This window comes from Citrus clementina, unplaced genomic scaffold (genome assembly GCF_000493195.1).
Source record: "Citrus clementina cultivar Clemenules unplaced genomic scaffold, Citrus_clementina_v1.0 scaffold_3, whole genome shotgun sequence".
NCBI lineage: Eukaryota > Viridiplantae > Streptophyta > Magnoliopsida > Sapindales > Rutaceae > Citrus > Citrus x clementina.
Window position 1 is genome coordinate 35,529,961 of NW_006262339.1, and position 19,419 is coordinate 35,549,379.

At 35.9% G+C, this 19,419-nt stretch overlaps 1 pseudogene; it reads left to right on the forward strand.

Annotated features, from left to right (window-relative positions):
- The first annotated feature begins 6,939 nt into the window (after nucleotides 1-6,939).
- LOC18046942 overlaps nucleotides 6,940-19,419 on the forward strand; it is a 13,342-nt pseudogene continuing 862 nt past the window's right edge.

Genomic DNA, 19,419 nt, shown 5'->3' on the forward strand with positions numbered 1-19,419 from the left:
TTAAAATATTAATGAAGACTCAATGATGTGTACAATGAGGATGGCGACGTACAAATATTAAATGGATGTTGTATAGAAATACCAACATTCATACAATGAAATTCCTTTTTTTTTTCCCCAAAAAACTGAATATTGAAACTGATTCAATTTCAATCACCCGCCCTAAAAGTTGCATGACAGCTAGAACAGATCCAAGAACACAAAAAGTCTGCGAATTAAAGGACCAGAAAATTGGAGAATTACTTTATCGTAGCATCTTTCTTTTCCTTTAATGGAGTGAATAACGAATCGTGTAATCTGGGAATTATTTAAGAATCTAAATAGAAACAATCTGTCACCACTGATACTTGCTGGATTATATTAGTGCCATTCCTGAAGTTTGAAGAGCTTTAGAGCCACGAATCTAATCTTCATGAATTTTTTTTTTTTTTTGGGATAAGCTGCATGGAAATTTCAAGAAATCGCTGATTGCGAAAAACAAGTGGAAAACATTTAAGACCAATGCGTGGTTAAAACTTAACACACCACCTGGGATCCGTGTCTTCCTTCAGAAGGATGCTTCCCAATCCCTTTAAAATCGCTTTAGTTGATCAGGTATGCGTATAAAGAAAAAAAAAATTAGAATACATGTATGTCGGTTCAGTTAATCAGGTATGCGTATATCGTTTTATAAAAAGATTCCGCAATTGAACTAAAATTTTATAAAATTGAAACTATAATTTTTATTACAAAAATCTCAAATTTTATTAATGACATAAGAAATTAGTTTTTTTAAACCTTATTTACCATAAGACTCCAATAATAACTTGAACTTACTATCGGGTTACTATTACATGATAATCTACCATGCATAAATTAAAGATAAAATAAATGAAGCAAAGGACCCATAATCCAACAACCAGAACATATAAATCAATGAGAACATTCTAAAAATTTCTGAAATAAAGAAATAAAGATCATTTGAAGGCTTAAACAGCAAAATTCGACAAAAATCTGGCCACATTTAAACAAAGCCACAAATTCTTTACATTTCGTTCAAAACTTGAAACAAAATATCATGGAGGGTCTGGTTAACATATTACCCGGCCACATATCCTCGATCAAATGGAAATAGATGCCAACACATCCACACTTTGCTTTGACCGGCCTACAATTAATTATTATAATTTTAAACTCCTTTTCTTTTTTTATTTTATTTTTGAAGGATATGTATGATACGTGTGCTTTGTAAGACTTGGTCATCAGTTCTGTTAATAAACTAGTGGAGCTAGTCTTTAGCATTAATAAACTAGTGGAGCTAGTCTTTAGCATTCTGTTTTGAGTTTTCTGTTATAATACCAGGTGATTTGGTCTTGTTGTTTAGTTTCCAACTGTAAGACTATTATAAGTAGTCAGTTCTGAGTTGAATAAAGCGGAATTACAGAAACATTTTCCCTCTCTTTTATCTCTCTGCTTCCTTCTTCTTCTTAACTCTTATTCTAAATTATACCATATCATTTTGGTATCAGAGCAGATTGGTCAATGGACACTCGCGGTAAATCTAATGCCGAATTCCGCAATGATGTCAACGAAGCCTTAGCTCGACATGAATCCAATTTTGATCAGATCAATGATTCCTTGCATAAGGTGTTAACTGAGTTACAAGCTTTGCGAGTCTCCCGACCTCAACCAACCATCCAGCCTGAAATCAACCCTTTTCACCTCGGAGAAACCTCACATACCACAAACACTCACACACCCCACACACCAAATGACCAACATCACCACCTCAAACTTCACTTCCCACGATTTAACGGAGAAGACCCCAGCGGTTGGATTTACAAGGCAGAACAATACTTTGAATTTAAAAACATTGCACCAGGCCTACAAGTTCAACTTGCCTCTTTCCATCTTGAAGGTATTGCCTTACAGTGGCATCGGTGGTTAACAAAATTTAAGGGACCATTATCTTGGCAAGAATTCACAAAAGCCATGCTTCAAAGGTTTGGCCTAACAGACTATGAAGATCCCTCTGAAGCTCTCACACGATTAAAACATACCTCAACTTTAGAGGCTTACCAGGAGGCTTTCGAAAAATTATCCCACTGTATTGACGGATTACCTGAAAATTTTTTGGTGGGTTGTTTTATTGCAGGTCTCAAAGATGACATTCGCTTGGATGTCAAGATCAAACAGCCGCGAACGTTAACTGATGCTATTGGTGTTGCTCGGCTGGTTGAGGAACGAAATAACCTGCAAAAGAAAATGAGCACTTCCTTTCGTCCATCCGCAATTACAGGAGCACAAAGAATCATACCACACCATTCCAGTGGCGTATTAGGCCCCCCGCCAACTTCCAAAGTAAACCACAATGCCAGCAACTCAACAATTCCATTTCGACGCATCACAAATCAAGAGGCACGAGAACAACGGGCAAATGCTCTTTGTTATTATTGTGACGAAAAATTTGTTCCCGGTCACCGCTGCCAAAGGCCGCAATTATTCATGATAGAGGATTCGAATCAAATAAACCTTGCTAAGGAACCTGCCGAACCCGAATCTGAGGACCATGAAGTCATGCCTGAAGTTTCTGCCTACGCCATTTCAGGAGCCAGTCATCCGTAAACGTTCCGTGTGATGGGTAAACTGAAGAACAAACCGGTAACGGTGCTCATAGATGGCGGCAGCACGCACAATTTCATTGATCAAGCTGTAGTCACTAAATATGGGCTACCTGTTCTTCAGAATAAAAGGTTCCAAGTGACGGTCGCCAACCAAGAACAAATCGAATGCAAAGGCTTGTGTCAAGCACTCACGATCTCCATTCAAGGTAAATCAATTACTGCTGATTTTTTTGTGCTTCCTGTGGCAGCCTGTCACTTGATTTTGGGCGTACAATGGCTAGAGACTATTGGACCAATAGAGATGGATTACAAGCAGTTGACGATGACCTATAAAGTTGGAGAAGAGACCTACACATTCCAAGGTCTTAAACACACCCCTTTAGCGGCATTATCTGATAAAGAATTCAACTCTATTCAAGGTAGTGGATTCCTATTCCAAATATCTCTCTCTCCCAATAATTTCCAGCCGAATCTTTACCCAGGTGACATAATTCAGATCTTAACCAAATTCTCTAATGTTTTTACGCCACCTACTAGCCTACCACCAAAGAGACCACACGATCACTATATCCCACTACAACCAAATACACACCCTGTCAACGTAAGACCCTACCGTTACCCTTATTACCAAAAAACACAAATAGAGAAGATGGTGAGAGAACTTTTGCAATTTGGGTTGGTAAGACCGAGTAAAAGCCCATTTTCATCACCAGTCCTCTTAGTAAAAAAAGCAGATGGTGATTGGCGATTCTGTGTGGATTACCGTGCATTGAACAGCATCACGATCAAAGATAAATACCCGATTCCTGTAATTGATGAACTTCTGGATGAGCTCCATGGAGCTAAATTCTTCTCCAAGTTAGATTTAAGGGCTGGGTATCACCAAATCCGAGTACACGATGCGGATATACCAAAAACAGCCTTTAGGACACACGAAGGGCACTGCGAATTTCTCGTAATGCCGTTTGGCTTGACCAACGCCCCATCCACCTTCCAATGCCTCATGAATGATCTTTTCCGCCCTTATCTAAGGAATTTTATCTTGGTCTTCTTTGATGACATCCTCGTGTACTCAAAGACATGGAATGATCACCTTGCACATCTCCGGATTGTCCTCTCTATTTTGCAAACTAACAAACTATTTGTTAAGGAAACAAAATGCAGGTTTGGTGTTTCTCAGGTGGATTATTTGGGTCACGTCATTTCAGACCAAGGAGTAGCAGTAAGTCCCTCCAAAATACAAGTTGTTCTTGAATGGCCAACGCCAACCACTGTCAGAGAAGTACGGGGGTTCCTCGGTCTAGCAGGTTATTACCGCAAATTTATCCTCCACTTCGGATGTATAGCAGCCCCTTTATATCAGTTGTTATCAAAGGAAGGATTCAAGTGGAACGAGGCAGCCGAGTTAGCTTACCAACTTAAAAGAAGCACTAACGTCTCCTCCAGTCCTAGGCCTTCCAGATTTTTCTCAACAATTCGTAATCGAATGTGATGCTAGCGGGATTGGAATTGGACCAGTACTCACTCAGACTAACCAGCCAATAGCATACTACAGTGAAGCTTTGAAGGGGACGGCATTATTACTATCTACCTATGAGAAAGAAATGCTGGCTGTTGTCAAATCAATTCAGAAATGGCGCCTATATCTCCTCGGGAAACCATTTACTGTCCGCACCGATCAAAAAAGCCTCAAGTATTTACTTGAGCAGCGAATTACCACTCCTGCACAGGCTCGATGGCTTCCGAAGATCCTTGGTTATGACTACAAAATTGAGTATAAACGCGGACCTGAAAATCAAGCTGCTAACTCACTCTCTCGTGTTGTTGAATTTCAGTTCATGTCTATTTCGGGACCACATGCAGATTGGTGGCAAAAATTGCAAGAAGAGGTACAATAGGACTATTTTTATAAGAAACTGAGTCATTCTCATTCATCCCAACAGTTGACACAACGAGATGGAGTATGGTTTAAAAGGGGCAGAATTTATTTGAATCCCACTTCTACTTTAATTCCACAAGTCATGGCTGATTGTCACTCGTCTCCAGTTGGTGGGCATTTTGGGTTCCATAAGACACTATCTCGAATTAAACTCAGCTTCTGGCGGCCAAACTTGCGTAAAACCGTGAAGGAATTTATACAGCACTGTACCATCTGCCAAAGGTACAAATCTGATTCTATGCGTCCGGCCGGTTTGCTGCAACCACTACCCATTCCTCTTCAGATATGGACTGAAGTATCGATGGATTTTATCGAGGGACTACCGTCGTCAAATGGTTATACTGTCATCATGGTAGTTGTTGATCGCTTATCCAAGTATGCTCATTTTGTGGCTCTCAAACATCCATACACGGCAGTCACGATTGCTAAAGCGGTTGTAGCTAATGTGGTTCGCCTCCATGGCATTCCAACAGCCATTGTAAGTGATCGAGATAAAGTATTTGTAAGTTCATTTTGGCAAGCATTATTTCAATTACAAGGAACTAAACTTAGAATGAGTTCTAGTTACCATCCTCAGACGGACGGCCAAACTGAGGTAGTGAACCGTACTTTAGAGCAATACTTGCGATGTTTTGCCGGAGATCAGCCACGAAAATGGGTTGAATGGATTCCATGGGCTGAATTCAGCTATAATACGTCCATCCATTCCGCCACCAAAATGACCCCATTTGAAGCTGTCTATGGTATTCCTCCACCTCACTTACTTACTTTTGTTCCTGGCACTTCCCGTGTTCAAGCAGTGGATGAGTACCTTCGGGATCGCGACACCATTTTACGCGAGCTCCGCCACAACCTCTCTTTGGCAAGACAACGAATGAAAAGCCAGGCAGATTTAAAACGACAGGAGGTATCCTTTGAGGTTGGTGACTATGTGTATCTCAAGCTCCAACCATATCGACAGACGTCGGTGGCCTTTCGTGCTTCTATGAAGCTTGCTCCTCGATTTTTTGGGCCATATCAGATTATTGGGAAGGTGGGGACAGTAGCATATCGGTTGGCTCTACCCCCAAGCTCATAAATTCATAACGTGTTTCATGTTAGCATGCTTCGGAAGCATTTGGGACCTATTCACACCTCAGCTTCAAATCAACTTCCTCCTGTCTCAGACGACTCTATTATTCTTCCTCAGCCTGAAGCAATACTTGACCGCCGAGTCATTCAAAAGGGCAAGTATCGGCCAAAATCTGAAATTTTGGTTAAATGGAGGGGAGCTCCCAACGAGGACGCAACCTGGGAGAATGAGTGGCGCTTTACCAAGTCTTACCCAGATTTTATCCTTGCGGACAAGGATCCTTTAAGGGGGGAGGAATGATACGTGTGCTTTGTAAGACTTGGTCATCAGTTCTGTTAATAAACTAGTGGAGCTAGTCTTTAGCATTCTGTTTTGAGTTTTCTGTTATAATACCAGGTGATCTGGTCTTGTTGTTTAGTTTCCAGCTGTAAGACTATTATAAGTAGTTAGTTCTGAGTTGAATAAAGCGGAATTACAGAAATATTTTCCCTCTCTTTTATCTCTCTGCTTCCTTCTTCTTCTTAACTCTTATTCTAAATTATACCATATCAATGTATATATATATATAGGGGATCCTGAGCTTTCCTAAAGTATTAGAAATCTATTAAGGCATGTAGTTTAATCATATAATGGTACTATACCGTTAAATCATATGACTTACTAATTTTTTCTAACTTTAACAAAGTTTAGGATCTTGGACTAGATCAGTATATATCCAGTATCCTGAATTAGAAAACACACACATACAGAGACATGTATATATCCGTGGAAAGAGAAGGCTTTATAAATAATAATAAAAATACCTAATTAAGGAGACATAATGAATCTTAACCCTACAGAGAAGGTTAAGTACAAGGCAGCGAAAAATAAATTCGAAAACAAAAGTCATGCATGTGAAGTGCAAGAAAGTAAAAAGCAATGCAAACATATATCTAGGGAACCGCCATTAACATCTATGTTGTGAAGAAGAAAGAGAAAGAGAGGAAGACAAGTAAACGTGCTTCTTATCTCCAATAGCTTTCCACTTTAATCAATCACAAATATCTTTAAACTTTAATCATCCCTTTAACAAATACTTTTCAATTACCCAAATAGATTCGACTTTATTTAATCCATCAAAATGTTTTTCACCTTGTTTTCTTCTTTTTTTTTCCTTTTTCCTTTTCTGAATTCGATAATTACTCTTGCACCCTCAAAATACAAAGCACGGGTGGCGTGTTATTTAATCAAGACTGGCATCTCTTCTCCTGTATAAAAATATCGGCGATAGAAATGTTCAAATTAGCGCAGCCAGACAGGAGCTAGCCAGTGAGTGAGTGAGCGAACTGAAAGTTTAGAACAGCCAGCTAGGAATTAAAAGTTAAAAATAAATAAAATAAAATGGATGAACGTTCTGCTGGGCATCGCGTGGTTCTAATTTCTAAGACTGTTTTCTTACTAATTTTGTTTCTTCTTTGTCAACTTGGCTCCGAGGTCAAATTTCAGAGTGCTGCTGAAAATAATACTAAAGTAGGTGATCTACCTGGTCATGAAGGCAATATATGCTAATAATTCTTTATATCTCGAGTAAATTTCATAATTTTAAAGGGTTTTTGGTTCTCTAGCATGCGGTTTGCATTATTATATACATATAAGTACATAGGAATTAATTAATTCGTTGAATCAGATGTCTGAATTTTTAATGTACATATATAGTCATATATACGCATGATCAGTTTACAATATATATATATATATAATTTCACAAAAAAAAGAATCTCTTACTTGAGTAGACATAAGTTAAAAGATTAAAAAAAAACTATTATAGTGTATTTTATCTTATAGGATATTGAAAATATGTGTATTTTTGTCCTTTAACTTATCTCTTATATTATGAACTCCCTTATTATAAGATCAATATATATATATCATCACTAATTATCAGGTGCGCATAAATTCTCTGTATTGAGAATTGCTAAAAGTTAAAACAAACGAAATTATAATTAGATAGCAAATTCGATAATGCATGCAACTTTTATAAATTAATTAAGAGTTGAACGAATGTTTTTGTCCTGTAGCTATATAGCTAGCATAGATCCATTTGCTCATGATCACTTTAACAACATTTGTTGACGGAAATATTATTGGCAGTGGACGGTTTCACCGACATGATGTCGAGTTTGCAGTGGAAGGCACGACCACCTAAATTGAGTTCATTTTGCCGTGAGATGGTAAAGCTATTACGGCTAATTTCCATTATTAACGGCATGTCCAGCATGTAAGGTTAATTTCCATTATTAACGGCATGTTAATCATTTTGAATACAGAATCATGGAGAGTGTAGCCTTAACTGGAAAAATCCCAGAACATGTGGCTGCTCTGACATACCGGCAGACACTGTATGTACAATTAAATAATTACTTCAATGATCAATCATTTTGCATAAGCTTTTATAACTAAATTTAATAAATTAAACAACTAAAATACTTATATATATATCATCGTAAGCTTGGATATAATTATTTGATATAACTTAAATAAATAAATAAAATTACTCTTGCCTTAATTAATACATGCATACATATTTGATATGGTTTTATATATATACATGTCAAAACTCAACAGTGATCTATCCGACAACACAATTCATGGTTCCATTCCTTACCAGATTGGGTATTTATTTCAGCTTATCACTCTGTAAGTCCTCACTTGCCGCAAGTAATTCAATCATAGCTCCCTTTTTCTTTTTCTTTTTCCTTTTCTTCTGATACACTGGATTTGTGTGATGAGTAGAGATTTATCAAAAAATCAATTAACTGGGAGCATACCAACAAGCTTGGGGAATTTGAGGAACCTAGAAACACTGTAAGTCTTTTCATTAGTTACTACGATCATTGAGTTAAAATTATTCCTTCATATTTTGTCTCTAAGTGAAGTGTCAGATTGAGATTCTCTCCTTGCCTATCCTGAATTTTTAAAGCTCTATTGACGTGTCACTTAACCAGTTGGCCAAGCCCTAGGGGCCAACTGCCAATAACAGGCGGCATTGAATTTGAAGAGGATCCAAATCGGTGAAGTGTCATGATGTCCCAAGGAATTTTAGTCGACATTTCATATTTTTTAAGATTCAAATTTTAGGATGTTTTATCATTACTATTTAATTTTGTACATTATGCATGCTTGTTCACACACACACACACACACACTCACACACAGATATATGAAATCTCAATAGATAGAAGATTTTTGGTTCCCTTCATTTTCTTACTATGAAGTACCATCATACGTCTATGATTTCCTGCCGTAGCGATCTGGGCCAGAACTTACTCACGGGGAAGATACCACCATCGTTGGGGCGCTTGTCGTCTCTTCAACTATTGTAAGAATCTTCACTTGCAATGCAATTTATTTTTATTTTTAGGCAAAAAAAAAATTTTACTACTAAGGGCAAAAAAAAAAAAAAGATGACACTTAAATGAGGGTACGCAATGAATCTTATCCTAAAAAATTAAGAAAACAACACATATGACCAATATAAAAAAAGAAGAGCAACATAAGCAATAATTACTAGGAAATAAAATGCATGTAACAATGCAAATACAACCATAAACTCCCTGAACCCATAGCTTAGGAAGACCTTGAGCATCTTTAAAAAATGAAAGGCAAAATAGCAACAGGACAATCCGGCTACCAATCTGACTCAGATTCCACAACTCCCATATTAGCCAATTTATCTGAAAATATGAGTAAATCGCACTTACATGTGCTCCATCAAAATCCGACAGTTCTTCCAACGAAAAATTCAGAAGTAAAACATTGAAATATTCAATTAATTAATTACTCCAAAAATTGCATTTGCATTTATCTCACTATGTACTTCTGGGCTTTTTAGGTATCTATGAAGCAACCAGCTGTCGGGGGAAATTCCTCGTGAACTGGGAGACCTCTCACAGCTCCGGTATTTGTATGAAATCTCACTCTACTTTTAAAATTATAAAGCCAGCTGCTTAAATCAATACTTAGCTTATTTCTTTGAAAATACAATACAATTCTTAATTTCATATATATTTTCTAATAAATAGATATCTGCCGGAGAATGGACTCAGTGGTACACTCCCACCAGAACTCGGAAAATTAAGCAATCTTTAAGAACTGTAAGTGTGTGTGTAAGTATTTATTTATAGAATTTATAAAATGGTTAATTAGGCTGTTGATCTCGTCGTGTATATATATGGTTGTAGCTAATTATGTGCTACATATATGTTTGTACTTAAAAAGTCATTTATACGTACAAACGCGCGCGCGCACACGCACATATTTGGCTGGTATGCAATTATTATATGTCAATCATTCATCTACATACATACCAATACCACATTAAAATTTACAACAGGTGGTTGACATCCAACAATTTAAGGGGGGATTTGCCAAAAGATTATGAGAATCTAAAGAATCTGACGATTTTGTAGGTGTCCTGTTTGTTCATTTTCTAATTGTTATTGTTTTTTCATTTTTAAGGATTGTAATTAATTTGGTCTAGATTTTTCTCGCTTATTGCTTGAAGTCTGCAAATATCAGTAGTGGAAATTTTATTTGTCAATGCAGTGACATAGCTGGGAATAATTTATCTGGTCCGATCCCCAGATTCATTGCAAAATGGGTCAATCTCTATTCTCTGTAAGCCTATTCATTTTATCCTTTTATGTGTCAACTGAAAAATGGGCACTCTCAGTGTAAACAATCTGCTTTTGTTGGTGTTTAATAATTTGCTACATAAAACTGTTAACCAAACTCTGATATATACTCCGTTGGCACACCATGCCACGTAAAGGTAGGAATATGGGCTGGGTAGAAATGTAGGTTGTATCATAATAGATTTGATTTAGAATAGTCGCAGTATACATATCGCATCATATAAAAGTAAACCTATTTGCATGATGCGAGAAAACATACAAAAACAATGAATTCTCCCACACGCGCGAGCTTATTATTAATAATATTACTTTTCTTTGCTTGAATCTCACAGAAATCTGATGGGAAATAACTTCGAAGGGGAGCTGCCGCCAGAAATTTTTAATATGTCAAGCCTTCAATTTTTGTAAGAACAATTAATAATAATCCAAACTCTGCTCTATCTATGTATGTGTGTGTATATATAATTCTTCTCTAGTGTAGGCGTTCTCTTTTTTTTTATGGAAACATGATTTTAAGTAGCACGATTTAACAGAATTAATTTTTAATATTATTAAACTGCACGGCTTAAAAGTGTTTCTGTAATAAAAAATAAAAAAATGAGGGCGTCTGCACACACAAAGAGAGAAAATTTTCGGACGGACACACACACATATATATAGAAAATTTTCAATGACATTATACTACATGGTGTAACATATAATATTAACGTTCTCGTATTTTAATAAAGTACAAAAAATCTCATTAGATAATGACCTATTAATGTTTTTTTAGTGCGGGCATCCTCATTAAATGAGGAGAGAGACACACACACGCCCACGAGAGTTAGCTTTCAATGTGGAACTCTACATACAATATTAAAAACTATCTTTTTCATGGTTTGCAATGTTTTGTCATAGACATTGTAAAGTCCATGACCCCCGGATTGGAAATTTTCTTTTTTAATTTCGCAATTAACTTAATGTCTCTGACCTACAAACGATGGGCTTTTCTTTCCCGAAGTCAGCTAATTTGAGTAGTATATCAAGCCCGTAAGCGGTGTATTCCAATTCCATGCACGTATAATTATTTTATGCGTTAATTATATATTTATCTGTTTTTGTTAATTAATTAATACCTGATCTGCATTTTAAATTTATTAATTGTATACTCTTCCTTATAATTAATTAATTAAATCTTTTTTAGAAATTAAATTAATCATAATAATTCTGCAGGACATTGAGAAATTGTAGCATTACTGGTTCAATCCCACCATAAATTGCCAATTGGAATCAGTTAGGCTACCTGTAAGTTTATTTTCGTTTATTTTCTTATTAGTTTAGTAATATGAGGCCAGAGGTCATTTAAACTTGTATCCGCAACATCTATTAACCTTGTCAGAATCTCGTAAAGTAAATTACTAAACTAGTGTATATATTTGATTTTTGCATATATTACCTCAATTTCTAAGATATATTAAAAAAGGGTTATTTTCAAGAATACTTTTGGAAATACACATCTGTCTTGGAAAATAGTCATTTCTAAAAGAAAATTAATAAAATATTACTGATTTTTTTTTTTTTTGCCATCTAATCTAATATTTCCTAAGCTTTATATATAAAATAAATTGCAGTTATATTACTTTGCAGACAACAAAAAAGATTGTCTTCAATTGATATTGCTTTTTTTTTTCAAATATTGTCTAAAATTTATTCAATCGCCGACCTTCACTATGCTCATGGGTTGGGGAGAGTTGTTAATCCACTTGTGATCGTTTCCTCTTGCTTATCAATCCCGGAAACAAGGACTTATATTTTTTATTTTGGTTGATCTTTCATCAAATAATTTCCATATTTTTTTACTGAATTTTTTGTTTTTTTTTTTTTAAGTTTTATTTATAAGTACTATGATTATGCTTTCAATTCTAGTCCATTTCCATGATATAATTCTTCTTTACAGAATTTATTGTCGGTATTTCTTCTTTGCTCAAGTTTATACCAAAGTTTAAAGTTTCTGATTAAAAAAACTAGAGAAAGAAGGAGCAGTTTGGTTAAAAAGCGGCACCGCTTTTTAGCGCCCGTTAAGAAAACAGTGTCTTGATATTTAATGAGAAAAATTTTAAATAAAATAAATCCTAATCCTTGCTGTAAATGATCATTTTTTTTCTCTAATGATTGATTATTATTAATTTGCCTGTAGTGACCTGAGCTTCAACAACTTAACTGGTGGAATTCCAAATACTTTGAAGAAACTGTTTTTATCTGAGCTGTAAGTGATAACTTTATTGAATCCCATTGATTTTATATCTTTTCCTTTTGACTGACAGTAATAGTGTAATAAAAAAGAATCCAAATAATTTGTTTTTTCTGTTACTATTTTTACTTTCCAGGTATCTTACAGGAAATATGCTCAATGGAACATTGCCAGACTGGATTTACAACAATGTTAAAAAAAAGGGGTATGCTTTCTAACTATACATAAATGTGATAAAATGTTTTCAAACTTGTTCTAGTGTAAACATTATTTCCTTTCCCCATCAAATTAAACACATTTTAAATCAAAGACGCGGGTTAGGCAAATGAAAATTTATGTAAAAAATTTCAATTTAGAATAGTGTAATGTGCAAATGTTTTTTTTTTTTTTGAATGGAAAATACCTTCATTTCAACTTAAAGAAGAAAATAAGTACAACAAGTAGGGAGGGTATGAACCCATCCAAACAATAGTTTCGAGCATCTCTAGAGCTAGCTTAGCTAAAGAGTGGGCTATCGCATTACAAGATCTATTAGCATATTGGACACAAACTGAGCTAAAGCTCTTCAACATGTTCTGTACGTCTGAAATGGTCCAAAAAATCTCGGATCTGCAGCCCCGATTGTTGTTAACTAACTTAACAATCTCTTGAGCATCTGATTCCACAATCAAAGACTCTATCATAGCATTCCTTGCAACCTGCAGCCCCCATTCGACTGCTTCTGCTTCTGCTAAACACACATCACCATAGAACTTGGAAACTTTGACTGCAGCTGCAATCACATTCCCATCTTCATCACGAATCACAGCCCCTAACCCTGCAATTTGCTTCTTCGAATTGGTGGCAGCATCAACATTAACCTTATAGAATCCTTTTTGGGGAGGATTCCAGGCCTTTAGCATCGGAGAACTTTGTTTGCCTATATGAGTAGCTGCTGGAATCTGGGTTCTTCGGAAAGCTTCCAGCACAGCTTCAGCCTTAGAGACTGTCACTTGGGGGCTTTCTTTTACTCTTTTAAAAATCCGTTTGTTGTACTTATTCAACAAAATCCGTTTGTTGTACTGTGCAAATGTTTTGAAGCTTCTTATTCAAATGCTAGCTGCATATATTTAGTTAAAGATATTATCGTCCCAAGTCATGAACAAACTCTAGCCTGCCAGCCTTTTGCATGCATCTAGTTAAATATATGAATGTCCAAAGTCATGCACAAACTCTAGCCTGTCGTTGTGTTTAGGAATTCCTATGCCATTTTGCATGCAAATACAAATTAATAATTAATGCCAACACTACTTGTCTGAATTGTCATCTTGCATACAATGAATTCATATTTCCAGAACCAGAGACACACAAGTAAGAAAATAGCGTTAATTAATTAATTGGTTCCTTTCTTTATTAATTTGTTTCTTTGCAGTTGCATGATTGCTTATCCACATGCATAATTTTATATATATAAATGAATTTCATAATAATTTTAAATTTTTATCTTGTAGGAATCTTCCCAACAACAGTTCTCGGATAAATGTAACATATGCACTCCGATTTTCTTAATTAAGTGAGTGATTTAATTTTCCTCTTCGCTATTAATTTTTTTATTTCGTCACGACATTTTATCGAGAATAATTGAGCTTGATTATACGCGCCGATGGTCGGATTTTATTTTCGTAACGGGTCTGAAATTCGCTTAATTTGTATTAAGCTTAAAAAAAAAAAAAAAAAAAAAGAGGGGCAGAATTGTATAATTGGAAAGAGGGAAACGGGTTTTCCATTTTAGAGAGAAAGAACCCGAGAAGAGAGAGAAAGATAGAGAGAGAAGTCAGACCCGTTGACCCGAGAACCCGACCCAGTAACCCGCGGATTGACCCGACGATTTCTCCCAACTCCAGCCACTTTACCGGCCGTGCTTGGTACCGATCTGAAGCTTGGAAGCAGACCATCGTATCCCTGCTGTTATCGTCGCCGGAAACTGGCCAGAACGCCGGTGATCGAGCTCGAAAAGTCGCGGCTTCGACCCGTTTTCGTTGCCGTTGATCCCGCCGGAGTTGTGACGCGCCACCACTTGGAACTGGTTCCTCACATCCCCAGCAACATTTCCCGACCAGCCACGACCGCCGGGGACGCCCGGAACTCGCCGAATGATCTCCGAAAATTTGCGGAACTTTGGAACTTCGATCCGCCGCCGGTAGCGCGCGTGGCGACTCACTGCCACCACCGTTGGATTCACTGAGGCCGGAACTAGCAGACCTAAGCTCCCCGTCATCGTTGACTGAAGTCCGGTCACCGTTGACCGGCAGGGGCAATTCGGTAAATTCATGAAACTTTGGGGTGAATTTGTAATTTTATGTAATCAGTGGACATTTCGGTAATTTTATGCCCTGAGGGTAATTTCGTAATTTCGGACAATGTGATTAATTTATGTAATCTGAATTGAGGACAATATGGGTATTAACGAATATGAGGATAATTTGGTAAAATCATGAAGTTTGAGGATAAGTTGGTAAAATATTGATGTTGGGGTATTTTGGCAATTTTGGCCTATAGGGGCATTTTGGTAATTTTATACATGTGGGAATAGTTTATCGTTAATAGATATTCGTTTCGAGATTTATTATATTAAATTGGTTGTATTTCAAATTTACGGAGAATGATTATGGTGTTTCCGTGATTAGGAGGATCCGCATCCGCGAACGAGAATCAACCCGCGGACGTTGTTGATACTGAGTCTAGACATCATCAATGTGAGTGGAATATACAAAACCTATTTTCATAGTATATGCTGATTTTCTTATATAGTACAGTATGTTTGAGAAATAAATGTTTAATGCGTTGATTTAATGATTTTCCAGCGAATTGACTTTTATTTATGTGTTGATATTTATTATGATTGAGAATGAGTTCGATTTATGATTTTATTAGCGTTTTTGAGTAAAAGCATGATATTAGAATTGAGCAGACTTGAGATATGTTGAATAGAAAGAAAATGAGATTTCAGATGGGATCATATGTTTACTATCAGTTTTGAAATCATTAGACAGTACCCTTCCCTCCAGATACAGAGATACAGATAAAAAGAGATACAGAAAAGAGATACAGATAAGATGAGATAGAGGCCTTTGGGGCCCGTCGGGACACACATAGAGGCTTTGGGCCGTGTGTTCGGGCGCTTTTGCCTTTTGGGGGCTTATGCATGCACAGTACAGATATATGAGATAAGAGATATGAGATATGAGATGAGATCGTCCCCATCTATCCGTTGTGGCTCCGGGGCATGACGTTACCCAGATAGTGCGTCATTGCCTGGCCGTTGTAGCCCGGATATGATCAGATTATCCCCTGGGTACTTGTTTGATGACAGTTTTTAGTATTCAGTATTTAATATGAGTATGGTGATTCCATCGATTTTATGCAGATTTATTATTGCAGTTATTCAATTTGAATTAAATGAGTTTATGATATTTTGAGAAATTGATTTGATAATTGATTTACGAAATTGAAACTGATTTAAGAAAAGATTTGAGAAAGATTAAATGATTTTGAATAATTTATTAAAGTATCAGCACCTACTATCCACTCACTGAGCTCACTGAGTTTTATACTCACCCCTCTTTTATTATATTTTTTCCCCCCATAGGAGATTTACAGGTACATCAGTCAACCCAGTAGTGAACGTTAGTTTGATATTGTGGTCACGTGATGGTGCTAGAAGTCGTGGATTTTATTATTATATTCGAAATTTGTGTTATTATTTTATGTTATTAAGGATAATCGTTGTATTTTAATATTCGGATGATTTTGGTGATATTCGAGAAGTTGGTTATGGAGGATGTTTGGTTATTAAATTATTTCGGGAGTGTTATTTTGTCATTTGCAGGGTTGGATATGTTTTATTTATAAGGGAGACTCTGCCGAAATTTTTATAGATTTGTTATTAATTCGATTTTACGAGTTTAGATAGACTCGCCCTGGGGGAGGTTGCGGGGCGGGTCGTTTCAATAAATCTGTAAGAAAATTATACTACACCCTATTATATAATATTCTCCTACGTTCTTACTCATTTTCGTGCTGCAAATTTCAATTCCAACAGTTTCTGTCTATCTCGTTTTCTGATTTTGATTTTGACTTTCAATGAACATGTGATATCTGCACGCACACTACTAACAATATTGCTGTGCTGTAACCAGTGAACCTAAGAATCGGTATGTTCATATTCATTTATCTAATAATTATATTATAGGCGATTTATCGATCGATCAGCAAGCAATTAATTATTACGTGAATTAACGCCCTTACAAAAGTAATTGAACTTATTATTGTAATTATTTATATAGGACATTTCCGGAAGAGATTGTGAGGAAGTATTGCCCCGATGGCCAGAAGAAATCTCAGTGTATGTATATAAGGATTTATTAAATTCCTGAAAAACTGTAGTTTAATAGTCTAATGGTCGGAAAAACTATTAAGTTTATTTTAATAAAGTGCAGGAGTTTAAATTATTTATATTTTTTATTATTATTAACTCATGCACAGATTGAGACATGAGCTCCAGGAAGGCTGTCCTTTGCCACCGGAGCTAGACCTTGGTTTCATATACATGTTTAAATTAATCAATGTGTACATATATTGCAGACAATGATAATTTGCATATAAATGCTGGTGGCGATAAACATCACAGGGAAGGATTTTGGTATGAGGCAGATAAATCGACATCAAATTTTTATGTTAACGAACCGGAATACAACTGGGGATATAGCTGTAACGGACATTTCTATGCGGATTCAATGGCTGATTCACGTGCATTTATACAGAAAGTAACGTGTGGAGCTGCAGTGATTGATGCATCTTTATATGACGAAGCTCGCCTTTGCCCCAATTCTCTCAAATACTATGGTTTTTGCCTGCGAAACGGCAATTACACTGTCAGTCTTTTGTTCTCTGAGATTGTTTTTGCAAAAAATGATGATTACAGCAGTTCAGCAAAACGTGTATTTGATATATATATACAGGTAGGTACGCTAGCCACAAATTTTTTTAATAATTTTAATTAGCAATTTATCCCTCCCTAGCCTCCTTTAATTAATTTTAATTTCCATACATGCAGAGCGAGCTAATGCGAAAGGATTTCAACATAAAAGAAGTGGCCAGGCATTCAAATAATGTAACGATTCAAAATTTCACGGCTTCTGTACACGACCATCTACTGGAAATCGAGTTATTCTGGGCTGGCAAAGGATCTTTATTAAACCCACCTTATTTTCATGGACCTCTCATATCAGCTATTTCTGTAACTCCAAGTACGGTGCAAAGTTGCTCTTTAATTTTGTTAATTATCATCTCCCAATATGCCTTTTGTTGCATGCTATCAATCGCTGTTTATTTTCAGATTTCCAAGTCAACCGACCAGGAGGACTATCTAAAATAGGGATAGTAGGAATTGTACTTGGGGCTGTGCTAGCTTTGATTCTTTTCTTGGCTCTCATGTGGAGGTTAGGATGGATAGGAGACAGAGAATTGCGTGGTACGTACGGGAGATTATTTATATATATTGGAAAAATTTTCAATTCAAAATTAAATCCCAGGATGGATTTATGATTTCGTAAATCAATTTTTACAATGTTCTAAACTGATTTACGATATAATAAATCTATCTCGAACTTTAATACTAGATTTTAAGCTTTGGTATCATAAGCACTATATATCTATATATATGTATGTATGTATGTATGTATGTATGTATGTGCTATATAGAAATTATCAGGTGAGGGATTTGGCACTATAATAAATGCGAGATGAATTTTTACAATATTGTAAGTTTAGTAGAGTGCAGGACGGATTTTAAAGTCTGTTTGCAACGTTTTGAAAGTTTGTCTCGTATTTTAATTGAGTGCATAATCCCACATTAGAAGCCCACTTTATGCTATATATGCTATAGTACTTTATGCTATATTGCTATAGTATAAGGCTTATAAAAGATATCAAGAAAAAATATATGTATAATTGATCTGTTTCCTTTCTCATTTCTTCATGAAATACATAGTGACAACGGTCAACCTACGAGGGAAGTCTTACACCCTTAAACAAGTGAAAGTCGCTACTCGAAATTTCAGCCCCAGGAATGTAATTGGCACAGGGCGTTTTGGGACAGCATACAAGGTTAAACATTTATTTTCCGTATCTCTCTATGTGCGTGTGTGTGTGTGTGAGCGTGCGCGTGCATTCATGTGTGTACGTGCGCGCGTGTGTGTGAAAGATTTTCTAATCTGGAATTAAAATTCAAGACGAGTTAACAATGGTGTGAACATATTTTTACAATGTTATAAAAATATGTTCACAATGTTGTCAATTTGTTTTGGGCTTTAAGAAAGTCTGAGATGCTAGACTAGATCGCTAATTATATATAATAAGGCACCCTTTACTTTTTAAAATAAGGGATCATCTAAAAGATAAAAAATACAAATACCAACCAAACGCGCTACATTAGAGTGTGTGTTTTACTTGTCTTTTAATTTATCTATTACTTTAACAAAGTAATGGATTCCTTATTAGAAAAATTTCTCTCTCTCTCTCTCTCTCTCTCTCTCTATATATATATATATATATAGTCACCAGGATCCTACTTTTACTAAAGTCCAGTAAAGCTATTGAAATATATGCTTAAATAATATGATGCCACTATTAAATCATATTGCTTAATAGCTTTCCTAGACTTTAACAAATGCAAGATCCTTAATTGGAACATAATACTATGAAATTGTATGGCTTAATGGCTTTCTCAGGCTTTAACAAAGTTTAAGATCCTGAACTAGATTAGTACTCTATATGTATGTATACATTTATGTATATAAATTGATTTTCCTTGTTAGAAATATGGTATATTAACCCGCTTGCTTGGTGCAAGCGTGCATTAC